The sequence below is a fragment of the Diceros bicornis genome, chromosome 16 (assembly GCF_020826845.1).
Source record: "Diceros bicornis minor isolate mBicDic1 chromosome 16, mDicBic1.mat.cur, whole genome shotgun sequence".
NCBI classification, from domain to species: Eukaryota; Metazoa; Chordata; class Mammalia; order Perissodactyla; family Rhinocerotidae; genus Diceros; species Diceros bicornis.
In genome coordinates, this window is record NC_080755.1 from 43,649,642 (window position 1) to 43,669,573 (window position 19,932).

A 19,932-nucleotide genomic window follows, 5' to 3' on the forward strand; every position below is an offset into this window, starting at 1 on the left:
TTAAAACAATCCACTATAAAGACAGTAGATGATTATGTAGATATAAAAAGCAACCAGGAGCTCCTCAAAAAGTTAAACATAGGGGCCGTCCCCACGACGCAGTGGTTAAGTTTGCTTACTCCGCTTTGGCATCTCAAGGTTCACAGGTTCGGGTCCTGGGCGCAGACCTATACTGCTTATCAAGCCATGCTGTGATGGCGTCCCACATAAAATAGAGGAAGATGGGTATGGATATTAGCTCAGGGCCAATCTTCCTCAGCAAAAAGAGGAGTATTGGCAATAGATGTTAGCTCAGAGCTAATCTTCCTCACCAAAAAAAAAAAAATGTTAAACATAGAATTACCATATCATCCAGAAATTCCACTCCTAGGTGTATACCCAAAAAATCAAAAACAAGGATGCAAATAGATACTTGCACATCAATGCTCATAGCAGCATTATTCGCAATAACCAAAAGGTGGAAACAACCCAGATGTCCACTGACAGATGACTCGATAAACAAAACGTATTATGTAAATACAACACAATATTGTTGAGCCTTAAAAAGGAAGAAAATTCAGACACATGCCACAACATGGATGAACCTTGAAGGCGTTATGCTAAGTGAAATAAGCCAGTCATAAAAGGACAAATATTGTATGATTCCACTTATATTAAGTATCTAGAATAGTCAGATTTATCAGACAGAAAGTAGAATGGTGGTTACCGGGACTGGAGGAGGAAAGAAGAATGAAGAATGATTGTTTAATGGGTACAGAGTTTCAGGTTGTGATGATGAGAAAGTTCCAGAAATGGATAGTGGTGATGGTTGCACAGCATGTGCTTGTACTTAATGCCACTGAATTGCAGCACCTAAAATGGTTCAAGTGGTTAATTTTATGTTATGTATATTTTACTACAACAAAATTGCAAAGAAAATCTAACTAAATAAAGGAAGTCCACTAGGAAAAAAGGACAACCATGGAGATTTGGGGCTGTATGTCAGAGACAAGCACTATTTCATAGTATGGGGAAAATCTGAGAGGCAGATGTTCCTAGATCATTGAGAATGAATACAAATTGAGACTGTACAGAAATTAAAATTGACAGTATTAAAGTGTAGCTTAGAAAAAGCAAAACGGTGAAAAAAGAGAAAGTTTTCAAAGAAACAATGTCCTTATTATATATTGAAAACAGTAAAAGGGAGCAGATTTCCATTGAATATGACCCACATAAGCTTTATAGAGGCATTACAAATTTCCTATAATAAGGATTTAATTATTGGTCAAAAAAAAAATAAAATGAGTCAGAAAATTGTTGTAATTAAACTCATGACTTGAACAGATCAGAAGAAATCTCTGCAACTTCGTCTTCTTCCCTGAATGAAGATTCAATTACAATGATGAAATGTCACTTGCACACAAAAGAGTCACATGGAATTACTAAACTGGAACAAAAAGGCTGAATAAACAGCAAACAATTGATAGAATTCCACAAAGGCAAGTAAATGCATAACATTGACAGAGATGGAGAACATTGGCATGATGTTCTTAAAAACAAAGCATAATGAGGATTTTTGCGGCGTGTTTCCTGAAAAAAATAAAATTTTCTAAGTTCAGTAGAAACAATTTCAAAATTTAATGCTAGAATGGCCAAAGGTAAGATGGAAAAGAAATTGTAAAATTGATTATCACTTGCTAGGATGGAGAATTCAATATGTCATTATTGATTTAATAGGTAATTAAGTGGGACAAAATACCATACAAAAAATTTAAAAACCATATATTATTTAGTTCAATCAGATTGTGGCAGGGACAAAAGTTGTGTTAAACAACTAAAATTTATTGTACATATTGTTGAACCAGAAGACAAAAACAGGGAGGTTGAAATGAGTATGTCATTGATTTTACTCCTGTTGCAAAGAGCACATTTTTTTAAATTAACTGAAGAACTGAAAAATCTTCTTTAGATATTAGGCATTAATTTAAAAGACAGAGGAGGGCAGCCTAGGGCAATGGCACTGACATGGTCGGTAAAGGAAAAGATGTATAAGCTAGATTTTATCTGAAATATCCAGAACCATTCTTTATGCCTAACTAAATTCTATCTGTACATAGTTAGAATTTGTTACTAGGAGATATGTCCTCAACTGTGCCAACTGCAATCGTATTTTTGGGGGAACAATTCTGAGATTAGGTAAGATAATCTTTGGACCAGTGTAAAGAAGGCATATTTTGAAGAAACTCTTTATCAAATTTAATCTTGCAAGCATTCTCAGATAGCATGGTTGGGAAAAGTGAAAGGAATTAGATTTAATTCAGATATGATAAAAGATGCATTCAAAGAGTTAGGCAGAACAGCAGCAGATTCTGAAGTAGCGTGAATTATGGACTTTGGCAGAAAAAAGAAATTAATATTGAATTTGCACTATGATTGCTATTTAGTATGAACTGGTGTTTGCAAAAAGTTACAAGAAACCAAGAGGATCTAGGTTTAGCTATTCACTTTAAAAAGGATTAAAAATATTTTAAAAACTTTTAGAGAAAACAGTTTTTCTAAATCAAAATGACATGAGAAATGTGCAGTAAAAGTGATATTGCAATAAATATAAGGAAATTAAAACCAAGAAACAAAAACAGTTCACTGACTATGAGGGACGACATTTATGTATCAAATAATTTTGAAAGTGACTTCTATGGAAACTATTTTCTGAGCATTATAGATAAGGCATAGTCACAAATGAAGATAGATGTGAGAAAATTGAGTAATACATTATTATAATGTAATAATATTTTTGGTTTTCTTTATAAAATCTAAGTGTTGATAAATTTTAGTAGAACTTAAGAAATATAGTATGGATGTAGCTATTGCTTTAAAATATGATGAAAATCATAATATAAGTGAATTTGGTCCCTTTCTTTCTTGCTGTTGAAGGGTATCAAGATATGCCACACCAAAATATGCCACTTTGGTATAAGGATTATTTCTAGCTGAAGGCAATCAAGAAGCAACAAATGCAGAGAGACTTCTTTGCCCTCCCCCCATCTGCCTAAAAGCAGGACATTTCCCTGTGATGGTGTCGCCTCTCTCCTTTCCTGCACCAGGAGGAGAATGGCCCATATCACTGGAGACAGACAGTCAGCACCGAAATGGGGCTGCACAAACAATCTTACTAGAATAACCCTTGTCTTCCTTAGTTTCCCCCCTGTATTTACTTTCTCACATTTATCACCCCTAGAAGCCCAAGACCCTTTTCCTTTGTCTTGTCACTTTACTATTTATCGCCCTTTGTTAAAATGGTATGTCCCACCCTCTCCAAGTTTAACCACTTCTTTGGGTCTTCACTTCTTTTCTATGAAGACCACTGTGCGTGTAAGATTTAAAATATTAACATCAAATAAAATCTGATGCCTTTTCTCCTGTTAATCTGTCTTCTGTCAGATGAATATGAAGGTCCCAGCCACAGAACCTAAGAGAGTGGAGGAAACTTTTCCCTCCCCTGCACTATTTTTATTCTTTAATGTTTGTGTCAGTTGTTAAGCTATTGTCTCTCTGCTCCAAATCTACTCTTTGGAATTGAGCTTCATGATGCTGGAGCTGGGACTCTTCAAACCACTTTTCTGCCTTGCCAGTTGGCTCCATGTTAGTCTGCGCCATTGGGGGTGTCAGAGGCAGATGGGAGGGTTGGAGGGGAAAGAGAGGTCTTGCTCCTGCCTGTTTGCTTCCTCTTTGTGTGACAGTCAGTTACAGGCGTCTTCACCCTGGCAGCAGCAGATCCTCCCAGCTGAAGCCAGTTTGCAGTTTTCCACCCCTTGTAGTACCTCGTGATGCCCCATCTCTGATACATCAGCACCAGCCACCTGGTGTCCCCTCCTTTGGGATCTGGGTCCCAGACCCTTCTTTAAATTCCTAAGTTTTAAAAATTCCAATCTCTTGCTTTTATTCCCCCAAGCCCTAGGGAAAGTAGCTATTTCCTGTACTAGCTACCTCCATGATACCTTAGAGTTCTCTTAAAACTTTTTTTTTAAAATTTAAATAAAAAAAATTGTGGCAAAATGTACATACATCTTAATCATTTTAAAGTGTACATTTCAGTGGTGTTAAGTGCATTCACGTTGTGAAACCAAGCTCCAGAACTCTTCTCATTTTGCAAAGCTGAAACTCTGTACACATTTATCAATAACTCCTCCCTCCCCCAAGCCCCTGGAAACTACCATTCTTTCTGTCTCTGTGAATTTGACTACTCTAGGTACCTCATATAAGAGGAATCATATAATATTTGTCCTTTTGCTTCTGGCTTATTACACTTAGCTAATGTCTTCAGGATTCATTGATGTAGCATGTGCCAGAATTTCCTTCCTTTTTAAGGCTGAATACTATTCCATTGGACATACATACCACATTTTGTCTATCCATTCATCTATTGATGGATGCTTGGGGTAGATTTCTCTTTTTACTCTTTCAGTTATCTTTAACAATTCTTTCTATCTAGTTAGTAATTCTTCATATCAAAATCTCTGTTCAAATAAGCGGTATGTTTTCTGCCTTCTGACTGGATTCTGACAGATACAATGGTCAATAATTTTGAAAAAATATCTTTCGTATTTGACTCGGGGTGGTCTGTGACTAGGCAGCTGTGTAGGAAGCCTGTCTTCTGGGTGTAGGAGCCGTTGTCCCCAGGGAGAGGAATAGTGGAATTGCTGGAGGCCCCGCCCTGCTTCACTAGCTGCAGGACGCAGACGGCATCTTCAGAGTCAAAAGACCCAATTCACAAAGCTGCTTGCATGGATTCAGCAAGAGAACCAGTGCTGGCATATGCTGCTCCCTGCTCGTTCTTCCTGCTGCGTTCCTTATGATCTTTCACAGATATTTGCATATCTGTTTCTCTCCCTCTGTCTTCAAGCCTGGCACCAAGAGCCTTCCCAGACAGACTGGCCACTGCTCAGCCCTGTTGTCCTAAAAATAGTTTTAAAATTAATCCTCCCCCACCCCCCCACCCCATAACTCTTCTTGCTCTTAGAATTTGAGGACATTGAACTGGTTTTGCCTCTGGAATTGCTCTGCAGTGGCTTTATCCTGACTTGCATTTTTGGATGTGTATTCTTTGCTAATCTGATTTTTATGTTTTCTATTTTGCGGGAATTCTCTAATCCCTTGATGCCATGCCTTTTGGTTTTCTAACACCCTATGTGTTTATTCTTTTAAAATAGTATATTTCTCCTATTTCAAGGGATTTTGATATAGAGTGGAGATAGTCCTAGTTCACTATTTTAATCCAGTCGTCTATATACTTCTTTATAATAGTTTTGTCCTAAAGTTTCTTTTTTTTTTTAATTTATTTATTTATTTTTCCCCCCAAAGCCCCAGTAGATAGTTGTTTGTCATAGCTGCACATCCTTCTAGTTGCTGTATGTGGGACGCGGCCTCAGCATGGCCGTAGAAGTGGTGTGTCGGTGCTCACCCGGATCCGAACCCCGGGCCGCCAGCAGCAGAGCGCATGCACTTAACTGCTAAGCCACGGGGTGGGCCCTGTCCTAAAGTTTCTACAAATAGGTTTTACTTTTATAATTAGAAGAAAAAAAAAGCTAGATTCCCCTAAAGATTATGTTAATTTCCTCGTGAACTATTAATCCCTGGAAGTCATAAACTTTTAGTTACTTCAGAAGGAAACATAACTGTTATAAGTCATGAAATCTCTAGAGGCTACACATTGCAACTTAATTTCTTATATGGTGTTTTATTCATTTCATAATTGCATGGATAAATAACGTATGAAAATGAAATGGCAATTATGAGCATCATGTCGGTGGAAATATTCTCAAAGTTATTTGAATTGATTCAGGGCTGACAAGAATTTATTGTATATTTAAAAATTTTACTTATCTTGGTATCTTTTTTTTTTTTAAGTTCCCTGGTGGTCTAGTGGTTAGAATTACGTATCTTTTAATATTTGGGCTATCTCCAAGGATTTTCAGGGAACTAAAGTAAAACAAAATCCCCCTGAAATAAACTGAGAGTGAATGAAATGTTTGCAAATGCAAAATAGAAATGTTTCAAATATTTGTTTTTAAATGCAACATGTAGATATTATATAGATATTCATGATTCCTAAAGCACAAGGGCTCACAGGTAAGTGACGATCATGACATTGACAATGCTTACTGAATACCTGCTGCATGGCCGGTATTGTTCTAGTGCTAGGGATACAAAGGATAAACAAAATAGACATAGTCCCTGTTCCCCATGGAGCTTACAGTCTAGTGGGGGATATAGATGTGTAGACAGGAAATTACCATATGTTATGCAAAATAGCAGGATGAGTTAAATGTAATGTAGCGAGCTCAGAAAGCACAGAGGAGGGACACTTCATTCATTCCTGAGTATCAAGGAATAGTAGATTGTGACATAAAGAACTAATAAAGAAACTGCTGAAAGAGCATTGAAGGCACATAGCAGAAGCATGTTCTCTGCTTCAGGCTCTTGCCTATGATGTGGCCTCTGCCTGGAGTCCTATAGCAGTCACGTTAGGTGGTACCTCCTGAAACAGGCACGTTTTGCTGGCTGTTCTTCTCATATGCTCTTCTCTGTGATCCGCCCGTTCCTTTGGTCCCACAGCCACGCTTGTGTTGTGTCGCCTCCATCTTTTCTTCCTTTCTCCATCCCTTCCTCTCTCCCTTTATTCTTTCCTCTCCCCTCAACACCTGATTGCAACCAGGGTGGACATGTCATACACACCATTGGCTGGCCACTAAGCAACCAGAGTGTGTCTCTCTCTTCATTTCTCTAGAGAATTTGAAGTAAGAGGCACAGAAACTGCATTGAAGCACCGTCTGTTGAATGAGTAAATAATCATCCCTCAACTTGATTGTAGGAACCGAAGTTAAAGTACATTTTTGGAGCCTTCAGAACAATGCTCTTATTTTTATTATTGCCGTTATAAAATTTTTGCTTATCAAATGTGTTAAGATTATATGTTAAAAATGCTGTTAAATGTAACCATATTATTCAGGATCATAAGTAGCAACAAGGTATTAGTTCCTCCCACCAAATCATATACTGTCAATACAGGCAGTGATGTATTTAAAAGCAGACATTTGTGTTCCAATTTGGTATAGACCAAAGATTTGTTAGGTAATCCAAAATTAAGTTAAAATGATTTTAATTTTATTTGGAACTATAATATATGCTTTTTAAATGTGACTTGAGGGAAGGAATTACCCTCTTATTTGTGATAGCTATAGTGAAATTGTATTGTAGATTTCTGTTTCAGAGTTAAAAGAAAAAAAAATTTGTTGAGAGGTGATGTAGCAGAATGTAATACTTATCTATTGCCAAAATCTGCTGTATAACAAAGCATTCTAAAACTCAGTGGCTGAAAACAATAATTATTCTCATGGAACTGAAGGTTGGCTTAAAGGGGTTTGATCTGGGATGGACTAGACTGGAGTGACTTGGCTCCGCGCTACGTGTCTCTCATCCTTCTCCTGGGAGTAGCAATGTAGCCTAGGTATGTTCTTCTCATGGCCATGACAAAGGTACAGAAAGCAGGCAAACACATATAAGGTCTCTTGAGGCCAAGGTTCAGAATGGGCACACTGTCACTTCTGCCTCTTTCTTTGGCCAAAGCAACTCTTATGATCATATCCAAAGGAAGAGGAAGGGAAGTATACCACAACACAGTGAGAGGGCACTGCACGGTTTTTTGGAAAAGGCTGTGTATACAAGGAGGGATGAATAAGAAGGGACAATGATGTAATCTATACATAGATACTACCTAGTTATTCACCAAACTGTTTCCTCTTCTTCCTGGTGCACACAGCTAGACCATATGTCCTTGCCTAGCATGCAGTAATGTCTGGCTGTATGACCAAGTTCTTGCCACTGGAATGTGAGCAGAAATGACTTGACTCATACAAATTTCTAATGAGAACTCTGTGTTAGTCCTCATTTCTTTGGTTTGATGCAGACAAGCTAGGAAAATTTGAAAGTCATGTATCAAAGATAGTCAGAAGCACAGGATGAAGGAGGCTGTCTCTGATCAGTAACTCCCATTTGAACTTTGAGAGAGAAATAAACTTTCACTGTGTTGGAGCCATTACTCATGTTAGGGCTTGTTTGTTACAGCAGCTAGAATTACCTTAAATGATACATGTGATATATGTAGAGAAAGACCCCAACAGTGCCTCCAGAGTTCCTTGAGAGTACTTTGAGACACACTATGTCTTGTTAGATTTAACTTCAGTTCCTTCAGGGGCACCTTCTCCATATGTGCCTGCATCAGGGAGAAAATATCTGGATTATCCTGAGGTTGGAGAGATATTCTTCCTGGTCACTGGGAAGGACTGAGCAGGAATGACACTTCAGTGGTCAAAACAAGTCCCTACAAACAGATCAGGGATGGAAATTTCTTTCAGCATCAGTTAGGCCTTTAATTGCATCATTCCCTTCTTGGTTCCATTGGATTCCTTTGGAGGAACAGATGAGGGAAAGTACTAGGAGAGGAAGGCTTGGGTGTGTGGTTTTCATCTGGCTGTATGAGCTGAGGCTTGTTAGGCTGTGCCTGTGGCCAAGGCCAAACTTACTCCTCATAAACAGCAGTATGCTCTCATTTAGAATTCAGAATGTCTATTTTCTTTTAGGGTTTAGTTTTAGGCATATAATCCATTATAAGTTTTAAAACATTACCAATTTGGGCATATCATCTTCAACAGTCATAAAAAGCCTGTTTAAAAAAACTTGGAACAATTTGCCTTATAAAGAAGCATCCTGAATGTACAAGAGATAATACCATCCTACCCCATCCATCATGTAATTTGTCCCTCTAGCTCCTACTATCAGGAAATGCTACTTGCCACTAAACTCTTTTTTTAGCTCCTTTTCTCTGTTTAGAAACAATGAGAATGGATCCATTACATCGACAAACCTGGGGGTAAACATTTGAAAATCACCTCATTTTATGAGTTGGAGAGAATTGCATAATCATCTAGTTTACAAGATATTCACCAATGCCTCCTTGGCCCTCAGGAGCTAGAGAAGAAAAAGAGATTAGTATTAGAGATGAAAATAGCTTCATCCTGTGCACAGTGGTAATTAAAATTTTTGTCTTCAGATCATCTAGGTTGTTATTATAGCTCCCTTTTTTGCCCTCTCTGTCAATTGAGGAATCCTTCAATTCTGGGTGGATTTTTTCTTACAGTTAATAATAATTGTTAACATTTATTGAGCACCTACTGGGTTTCAGGCATTTAACATGCACTTGCTCACTTAATCCTCAGAAAAATCCTATGAGATGGATGCTGTAATCCCGTTTTATAGATGAGGAAACTGAGGCACAGTTGGTAAGAGATTGGGCTGTGGTTTGAACCCAGACAGTATGACTCCACCAGAGCTGGTGGTCTAGTGGTCAAGAGTTGGTGCTCTCACCGTGTGGCCTGGGTTTGTTTCCTTGTCAGGGAACCACACCACCCTTCTATTGGTTGTCAAACTGTGGCAGTCTTGTGACGCTGTGATGCTGAAAAAGAATACCAGCATGGTCCCCCATGGTGGACAAGTTTCAGTGGAACTTCCAGACTAAGGTAGACCAGGAAGAAGGACCTGGCCACCCACTTCTGAAAAAATTGGCCATGAAAACCCTATGAACAGCAGTGGAGCATTGTCTGATATAGCACCAGAAGGTGAGAGGATGGTGCAAAAAGACCGGGCAGGGTTCCACTCTTCTGTACACAGGGTCGCTGGGAGTTGGAATTGACTTGGCAGCACTAACAACAACAACAAAGTCTGACTCCACAGGTTGAGCTCTTCTCTGCTATTCATTATTCTATATATGGACAACTGAAGTCATAGGATTCTCAGGATAGATCAGTCATTTTTTTTTTTTTTGTGAGGAAGATCAGCTCTGAGCTAACTTCCATGCTAATCCTCCTCTTTTTGCTGAGGAAGACCGGCTCTGAGCTAACATCTATTGCCAATCCTCCTCCCTTTTTTTCCCCCAAAACCCCAGTAGATAGTTGTATGTCATAGCTGCGCATCCTTCTAGTTGCTGTATGTGGTATGTGGCCTCAGCATGGCTGGAGAAGCAGTGTGTCGGTGCGCGCCCGGGATCCGAACCTGGGCCGCCAGTAGCGGAGTGCGCGCACTTAACCGCTAAGCCATGGGGCCGGCCCAGATCAGTCTTTTACTGTACAAGGATGATTAACTCTGTCAAGAATCTCCAATAACTTTGTCTTGGCTGATTTGATGATGGCAGGCAGATGAGGATGGCCACTTTTATGGCCTCATCCCCTCTCCATATAATAAATGTTGATTAGTATTAATAGTGGACACAAATATTTTAAACTTCTTTAGGCCCACAGAAAGCTGGATCCTTATATTATCCAGCTGTCCATAGTCTCAGAGCTCGCAGCATTTACTGTTGGTATCAGGTATTTTCAATCTATATTCTATGAGAACAGGGCTAGTACTCAGTGGGAACCCACCAGAATGCTAGCTACACTGCTTGTTAAAATCATGATATACAAGAGGTAAATAGCCATTGCCCCAACCCTCAACCCCTCCAAACCAGACCCTCCCTTGAGATTTCCATCTCCTTGTATCATTCAGCAACTGAAGAGTTAATGTCTGGCACAGCAAGGGGCTTCCTGGCTGTGTCCCTTGCTGTGTACCTCCATTAATTCACCTATATGGTGGAAAAAACAATATCTGCTCTCCCTTTGTCACTGGGCTGAAGGAGACTGAGGAGAAGATCATGGGAAAGAAAATGGCTGAAAACTTGCTTTACAACCTGAAAAATACAAACACTAGGGATTGTCACCATCTGGAGAAGTTTCATTCTCAGCTAGGCAGGAGGCAATGAATGACACCTGGTTCCTCAAAGGATGGCTAGGAGTTGGCAATTTTTTTCACAACTGGAATTAGGTGTTACATGTTTTTGTGAAGTTACTAATGCTTTATATTTTAAGTTCTTGTAGAGAACATCATTTTTTACCTTAGTTCCTTTCTCTTCTTTTTTCTCCAAATTACACTCTCAGTTTTCATTTTCACTCATTCTTTTTTCTAGTATATGTAAAATATATATATTAAAAAATATAAAAAAATATATAAAATGTATATATACAAAAGTACATACATGTATAATTTTTTTTTTTTTACTGAGGAGGATTCACCCTGAGCTAACATGTGTTGCCGATCTTCCTCTATTTTGTATGTGGGTCACTGCCACAGCATGGCCACGAATAAGTGGTATAAGTCCATGCCCAGGAACTGAACCCAGGCCTCTGAAACAGAGCATGCTGAACTTAACCACTAGGCCATGGGGCCTGCCCCAATTCACTCATTCTTCATTTTTTTTTTTGTGAGGAAGATCGGCCCTGAGCTAACATCTGCCAATCCTCCTCTTTTTGCTGAGGAAGACTGGCCCTAGCTAACATCCATGCCCATCTTCCTCCACTTTACATGGCACGCCGCCACAGCATGGCTTGACAAATGGTGCATCAGTGCACGCCTGGGATCCGACCCGGTGAACCCTGTGCCGCTGCAGCGGAGTGCGCGCACTTAACCGCTTGCGCCACCAGGCTGGCCCCCAATTCACTCATTGTTAAGTGTAATCAGAGTGTGTGCCAGAAGGTTAACATGTGGATAGGAAATTGAAGGTTAAAATACTTTTTCTGTTTCTTAATTGTACATTGAAAAATTCAGTTTCAACCCTCAAACTTACCATTTTACTATTTATTCACTTTAAAATTCATATTTCAGTCACCTTCTTTCCTACAGCATAGATGTTTATTTTGTTTACAAAGGTTTTATTTATTTAATTATGTTCTTTGTTAACACTCTTAACACCTTACCACTTTGCTTGAAGTTTCACAATTTTTAAAACAAAGATTATATTATTTTATGGTTGGACATTTCCTTTCTATGAAATATTTTTTCTTTTTTTAAACAGCTTTATTGAGATAAATTCACCTATCACACAATTTACCCATTTAGAATGTACAGTTCAGTGGCTTTTTTAATATTAATAGAATTGTGCAATCATCACCAAAACCAATTTTAGACCATTCTCATCATCTCCAAAAGAGCCCCATATCCTCTAGCAATGATTCCCCATTTCTCCCCAACCCTGTTTCTCCCATCCCACTCCAGCCCCAGTCAACCATTGATCTCTTTCTATCTATCGATTTCCCTATTCTAGACATTTTGTGTAAATGGAATCATACAATATGTGGCCTTTTGTGAACGGCTTCTTTCACTTAGCATAATATTTTCAAGGTTTCTGTGATATCTTTCTTATAAGAGCTCATGTATTGTCTTGGGATAGCTCCTGTATTTCATGGCTCTTTGCTTGTTTCTATATATTGCCTCACCAAATACACCATAAATATTTAGGGACTGTTTTGATATCTGTGATTTTCTATGCCCAGAGCATCACTGCCTTCTGCTGGGAAATAATCCTTTCAATCATTGTTCTGGGGGAGCACCTGAAGGGGTCTTTATATAGGTTCTTTCCCCTCAGTGTTCAGTCTGGGGATGGATACCTGGGATTTTAGAACCGGGAATGGAAACATGGGGTCCCATGCCCTCTCTAGAGATGGAGATGAGGTGGTCATGTCTGCTGCTGTGTGGAAGAATGTGATATGTGGTAGAAGAGAATGAAGCCCACACAAAGAGATGAGCCTTCTGGGACACCTGGCAGCATTCACATTTCTGACTCCATTTATCTCTGAGCCCCAGCTGCATCCTGTTGTCTATAAGGCACACTATTATAAATTCCAACATATTCTGCAGCATGTATTTAGATATGGGAGTAATCACTATATCTAAAGTATCTTGGGAGTGTTCAAAAGCGTGGGTCAGCTGTTTCTGGGGGCATCATCTTAATAGATAATCATGGCCTAGTTTAATTAATATAAATATTTAGCATCCTGGATATTTTACATTAGCTGAAGATGTCTTCCATAAGCAAATTCAAATTCTCAATTTATATTAATGATATATTACCAAATTTTGTAGGTATTTTTTTGATCATCAGAAAATACATTATGTAGCACATGCTTATATGGAGCACAATCAGATGTTTTCCTCCACATTTCACTGGTTTGAATTGAATAGATGTTCTTTCTCATCAGACTTGCTTAGTATCATGAAATAAGTAATTGGAAATAGAAGACAGGAAGACATCTCAGGCATGCAGGACATTTTTTCTACTTTAAATGTACATTTTAGCATTTTGTGCGTGCACTGAGTTCTTAAAAAAAAAAAAACCCAAAATGCAGAGTTAATCTGTTATTACTTTGCAACATTACATCTATTTTCTGTTTAAAGAAAAAGTTTGGGTCTTGGCACCTTGAAACTTATGAGACTATAAATAGTCTTGTTTATTCAGGTGCTTACAAAAGACAAACTCTAAGAAAAAACTCCTGACCCCTTTTACTACTCTTTTTCTGCATGGGCGTGTGTGGCAGAAAGGAAGTCTTGGCGTTTCAATAATTCTGTGTGTTTGGTGGAGATTCCTGGGCTTTTTTAATGCTGCTTTTCTCCTCCCTAGTGTCCTATTTTACCACTTTGGCGGTAAAGGTTTGTTGCAGACGTCAGGGAAGAAGGAGAATCCCCCTCTGCCCTTTCCCTTAAGGTTCTTATGGCTGGCCAAATAATTAAAAGACAGGTTAGCAGGAGAAAATAATACCAAGTTTAATAACATGTATACACGGGAGAAACCCGGGAAACTGAGTTTCTCAACACAATGGCAGAGATTCTCTTCTTAAATACCACCTTCAGCCAAAGACAAAGGAGGATCTTGGGGGTGGGGAGGAAGACAGAAATCACAGTAATCAAGGGTATGTAGATTTAAGGCCTTATCCTCCACACTGATAAGTTTCCAGAGAGGCCATCCCTCTTTCCCCCCAGAGAGGCAGATACCTTTACAAATGGAGATTTCTTTTATCAATGTAAATGTTTGTCTGGCAACTCTTTGCAGGGCCACGTAGAGAATGTGGCCTGGGAGAGACAGAATTTTTGATAAGAGGGGCTTGTTAGTGCCTTTCCTGTTGTAACATCTATTTTACATTATATTACAGCCATCATATGATAGTAACTCCTTCCTGGAACAGGTCTTCTATGTTAAATTCTTTAGGTAGTTTGGAGGAGGTCAAATGTCCGTCAGAGAAAATAATCAAGGTAAAGAGATATATTTCAGGGTGGCCAATTTTGATCTCCCACACAGACAAACCTTAACATCATTTTTTTTTTTTTACTAAATTGTGAAATAGCTGTTTGGGCAAAGCTCTGAAGGATGAAGAGAAGAGAAAGAGAAATACGGGTCCAGGGAAGGGGGATGAGGAAGAGGAGAATGTGATGGGTCAAAAAGAGGGGGTGGGATCTGAACCAGATTGCTGACAAGCCAGAGATCACGTTTCCTGGGGCAGGTGCGAGAGGCAGGCTGTGCAGCTTCCAGCAGGGAGAGGCCCTGGATCTGGGAAGTGAGCTCGAGCAGTGTGGTGAGCAGCGGGCCTGGTCACTGAGCACTGAGTCTACATCAGGAGCTGGGTCCAATCTTATGAGTCAGATAGAAGGTGCAGGGCTTCACAGATGTGCGAGGTTTCTCATTCAGGTAGAAGACGAGGATGCAGGCAAATTCACTGTGATGAGATAAGACTCAAGGCTGGGTAGATCCAGAGTGCAAACCTGTGAAGGTTCTCTGAGCCACACTTATTACCCTGGATAGGGGCTTTCCAAGCTATTTTACTTGGGGCACTACTGAAGGGTGCTGGAGGCAGAGCTCATTGGACTCTGAGCTCCAAACTCTGCTTCAGTCATAAAAATTACTTTTATCTGGCTTTTGTACAAGTGTCTGGGGAAGGCGGAAGGGTTGTCTAAGATTTAAAAGAAAAAGAATTCTGCTGCTAAAATATTAAAAAGTTAAAAATCTTCTCTCAGAAGATATTTCTTCAGCCTGATGTTACAAAGAGGCCAAAAGCTGCCCTGGTGGGAGCCGGGCTTGTCCTTGTGTCTGAGAATGGATGGGCTTCACCCATCTTTCCAGGAAGTCACTTTGGCTCTGGCTGTCAGTCATCACTGATGTCGTGTGGAGCCATGGAAGAGGTACAAGGAGGACTTGCTTTCTGTGAGGAGAAAGGCGAGATAATAGGAAGTGGTACAAGGAGGGATCACTGGTAGGTAAATGCTCTTCAAGGAGAGGCCGCAGTTATGTCATTTGATCACTAGCCCAATAGCAGTCAGAGGCCAAGTGTCACATGGGGCAAATAAGCAAGTTTTAGTCCTGCATATTGTCTAACAGATGTTCGGGTCCGGGAGGGTGGTTATTTTATTTCACTTAGTTTTTGGTCAATAGGGCTTGCCGAGTGACCAGCCTATAAAATTGAGTGAGCCCTGAGGATAGGGAAATGAATTTATTTTGACCTTGTCCAAGAAACCAGACCAAGTTTAATCAATAGCTTGATTCAAGTCATGTTTCCATTCTGTGTTGATGAGCACATGGTCTCTGGGTGGGAAGGAAAGAGGAGCCTGCGTGCCCACCCCCTCAGCTCTCACACCTTTACCTCTTGCGTGGGGTCCTGCAGGCCCAAACCAGCTTGAATGGTGTATCACTCAGAATGAAAGGGCTCAGAACCACTGATTACACAATAAACTTTTGAAGACCACAGACCTCTAACTGGGGAAGTCAGAGGACTATCTGCATAAGAGTTGCTTGAGTGCATCAAAAAATGCATATTCCTAGGCCTCACCTAAAATCCACTGAATAAGAATTTCAGGGGCTCAGGAATATAACTTACACCAAGTGTCAGAATAACTCTTAGGTGCTCTAAAGTTTGAGAACCATTGCTGTAATGCATGGAATGGCTCAGATAGGAAGTTTTAAATCCACATTACCCTCCATTGTATTATTCTTGATTGAATAACAAAAACTCTATAAATTGTATTGCAGGGGAATTGTTATGTTTCGGATTTGCTGTACTGGTGGTGGGGGATGAATCTTAGGGTAAGACCAACCTGTGGCCACTCACTGGGAGAAGGGAGAGAAGGGGAAATCTCTAGACAGGGAAGAAAGATTAGAAATTGGGTGTGTGCACATGGAGGTCCCCTATGAAGAGTTTAATTTTTAGTTCTTTTTCCCTTTGGATTCTTGGACGAGTTATATTTGATATCCAGATTTAATTATTCCCTGGTTAACTCCTGTGCTTCACTGAAGTCTGTTACACACATACATGGTGCCATGGTGGAAATTCGGGACAGAGTAGCAAAGGAAGAGTGGCTTCCCTAGACTCACCCCCTGCAGAGGTCAGCATGTCTGAGACAGCATTAGCTAAAGGCTGGTGCTTACAGAAGTCCAGGCAAGGGCTCCCAGGAGGTGAGTGGTGCCAAGATGGCAGGGAAGAGAATGTGGCAAGGACAATAGCCATCAATTGTCACTATCCCTTCTCCTGCTCCTATTTTGTCTTTAACCGAAACCAAACAGATTTTTGTCTCTACTATTCCTTAAAACTGCTCTTGCCAAGGTCACCAATGTCATCTAAATTGTCAAATTCAGTCATAAATTCAAAAGTCTCCTCTTTGACCTGTCAATAGGCTTTTGATGCAGTTGACTGTTGCTTCTTGATAAACTTTTACCTTGTTTTCCAGGTTGGTGATACTGTGAAGGAAAACTTCATCTTAGTAATTAGAAGACTATTAGGAGGAAAGCACAAAGGATGATTCTGAAATTTTGAGCCTTGGGAACTGGGAAGATGGAAGGATACTACTAACAGAAGCATGAAATCCATCCATGAGCAGAAGCAAGTTTGGGATGAAAACGTGGACTTTAGTTTTGAAAAGATCAAGACTAAAGTGTTGCTATAATATTTCCGAGGAAGAGACTGACATGTGGGGTTGTAACTCAAGGGAAAATTCAGGCATACTGAAGTAGACTTGGGCAATGTCTTTATCAAGGTGACAGTGGAAGTGATGAGATTGTAGGGCGTGTATAGAGAGGAGAGAATCAAAAGAGAAGAAAGTGAAGGCAGATCATTCAGGAGTATTTTTAAGGAGGAAGAGGAGTCAGAATACAAGACAATGACAGGAGTCTGTTTTTTTAAAAAATTGTTTTGTTGAGGTCACATTGGCTTACAACATCCTGTAAATTTCAGGTGTACATCACCATATTTCAGTTTCTGTATAGACTGCATCATGTTCACCACCAACAGTCCAATTTTCATCCATCATCATACATATGTGTCCTTTTACCCCTTTGGCCCTCTCCCCAACCCCTTCTCCTCTGGTAACCACCAATCTATTCTCCTTATCTGTGTGTGTGTTTATCTTCCACAAATGAGTGAAATTATATGGTATTTGTCTTTCTCTGACTTATTTAACTTAGCATAATATCCTCAAGGTCCATCCATGTTGTCACAAATGGCATGCTTTTGTCTTTTTTATGGCTGAGTAGTATTCCATTGTATATATAGGAATCTCTTAACGGTCCAGGGAGGAAAGAGTTTTGAGGAGGAAGTGTTCAGCACTGTTCTGAAGTTGCAGAGAGTCTGGTGTTTTGAAGAATGATTTGGATTTTGGCAATTAATATTAAGCAATTTATAACATTTGAGAATATAGTTCATATTGATTGGAGGAGGTAGGGTAGAATAAAATATCTGAGAATTGATCAGGGAATGAGTGATTATGAATAGAAGCTCCTGTTTCAAGATGATTAGGAGTAAAGGAAAGGTGGGTAGTAGAAGAGCTGGAGGGAAGGGTATTTTTTATTTTTGCTGAGGAATATTCGCCCTGAGCTAAGATCTGTTTCCAATCTTCCTCTTTTTGCTTGAGGAAGATTGTTCCTGAGCTAATATCTGTGCCAATCTTCCTCTATTTTGCATTGGGTCATTGCCACAGCATGGCCACCGACGAGTGGTATAGGTCCGTGCCCAGGGATCTGAATCTGGGCCACCAAAGCAGAGTGTGCTGAACTTAACCACTAGGCCACGAGGCCGGCCCCTGGTAAGGGTATTTTTTTAAATGTGGAAGCACGAGAAGCAGCCCAGCCAGACCTGAAGCTCCTGGGTCTCTGTCCTGTGAGCATGGGAGCCTTAGCATTTTCTATGGTTTTGTTGTTCTTGTTGTTTTTATGGCAGCTAAAGGTATATACAGTATGTTAATGTTTTTTTTTTTTTTAAGATATATTTTTTTTCAATTAATTTAGAAGATGCGTGTTTGGTATTTTTAATCAAATGAAATATTTAAGACATGGATTTTCTCCTAATTCTAGATTCATCATGACTTTACAATATCATCTAATTGTGATATTTTCAATATTGGCTGAAATTTAGAATTTTGCAGATACTAGGTTATTATCAGTGTTTCTTTAATAACACTAGCATGCAAAATTTGAAGTTTTAACATTGACCTAAATTACACATGGAATATATGTGTGTAGTATTTAAAAATTCACACAACTTCTTGGGAAACAGACTATAAAACTTAATAGATTTTCCATTTTATCAACTGGAATGCTTTATCTTTTTTTGTCACTACACATTCCTCATTTTTTGTTCATTTAATCTGCCAATTATTATTTTTATTGTAAAGTACATTTTAGTGTTTGTTTTTATTTTTTATTTTTGGTGGCTTTTTAAATTGGTATGTCTTTAAAGTATTTTTCTTCCTTGATTAAAAATGTGTGTTGAGGTGTGTGTGTGTATGTGTGTGTGTGTATTTAATCACATCAACTTTACCAAGTGAAATTAAGCCATACTGTTTTTGAGCCAATTAAGAAAGCTGCAGTTTTTAATGTGTAACAGTTTGGAGTGATGAACACAGGTGAAGTGACTTACTGTATCTAGACTATTGAAAGAAACTGCCTTAAGAAATTCATTGAAAGTTTTGGCATTTTCTGAAAAGCAAGAGAGAAGAGAAATTGACTTGTAATGAGTTAAAAAAGAGGGAAAAAGAGAGTGGTTTTGTTTTAAAGAAAAAAAGTGCTAGAATGTGAAAGAAGATAATTAAAAGCAAATTTGGGGTATAAGCAAGTTGTTGAAGGCTTGAGGGAAACTGAAATTTATGTACCTGCAAATAATAAGTTTGAAAAGTAAAAATGAAATGTACCGAAAATTTGACAGTGTTAGATCAATTTTGATGGATTTATTCATAGGATGGAGAAGATGCTGGTGAATACTGTAAAATATTACATGGGTGACGTGCAGAAAGAGGGAAATTACAGTTTAAATTTTTTCTGTTAAAATAACAGTGAGATTATAGTCTTTAAAATAATCTTTAAAATGGGGGTGGACCAAAAGTCCCACACCCTGGCTGATTTGTAATTAGAGATACCTTCTTGTACATGTTGACCATTAGGTGGAATATATTTGACTAGTGGAAACAAAAATTGGAAAAGACTGTAAATAGATCAATCCAAATATATTCTCTATATAAGTGAATCATACAATTAAACAAGCAAACAGAAAGCACACACAGAGAAAAAATGGAGAAACCAGATTTGGGGTATTGGGTGGAGGGGAAGGAACCAACAGAGGGAAAGGATAAGGAAAGGGCGGAGCGAGGGTTTTCCCTGAGGCTCCCTCCTCTGACAATGGAGAGATGGAAACAGTAGCTATATACTGGGGGTTCGGGAGGAGAGAATTCAGAGAGTTCTGTTAGTTGACCTTGATCTTAGGAACATAGGAGGAGGCAAGACCGTTGTCTTACTGAGATGAGGGGAGAGGTTAGTACTGGAGGTTTGAGCGGGGGACAAAAGGTTTGTGTGTGTGCAATGGGATCTGTGGCAGGGAAGCAATGGGAAACAATGTGAATATGGTTCAGGCATTTCTCAAAAAGTGCTGGAGAAGAGGGGAGGACATGAGGTCAGTGGTATGGGTGGAGGAGTATGCACTGGGCCCTTTTTTTACCTTGAAAAAGTGCAGGCTCAGGTGGTGGGGGGCTATCTGGAGCCCTTTCCCTCCTTCATCCTCA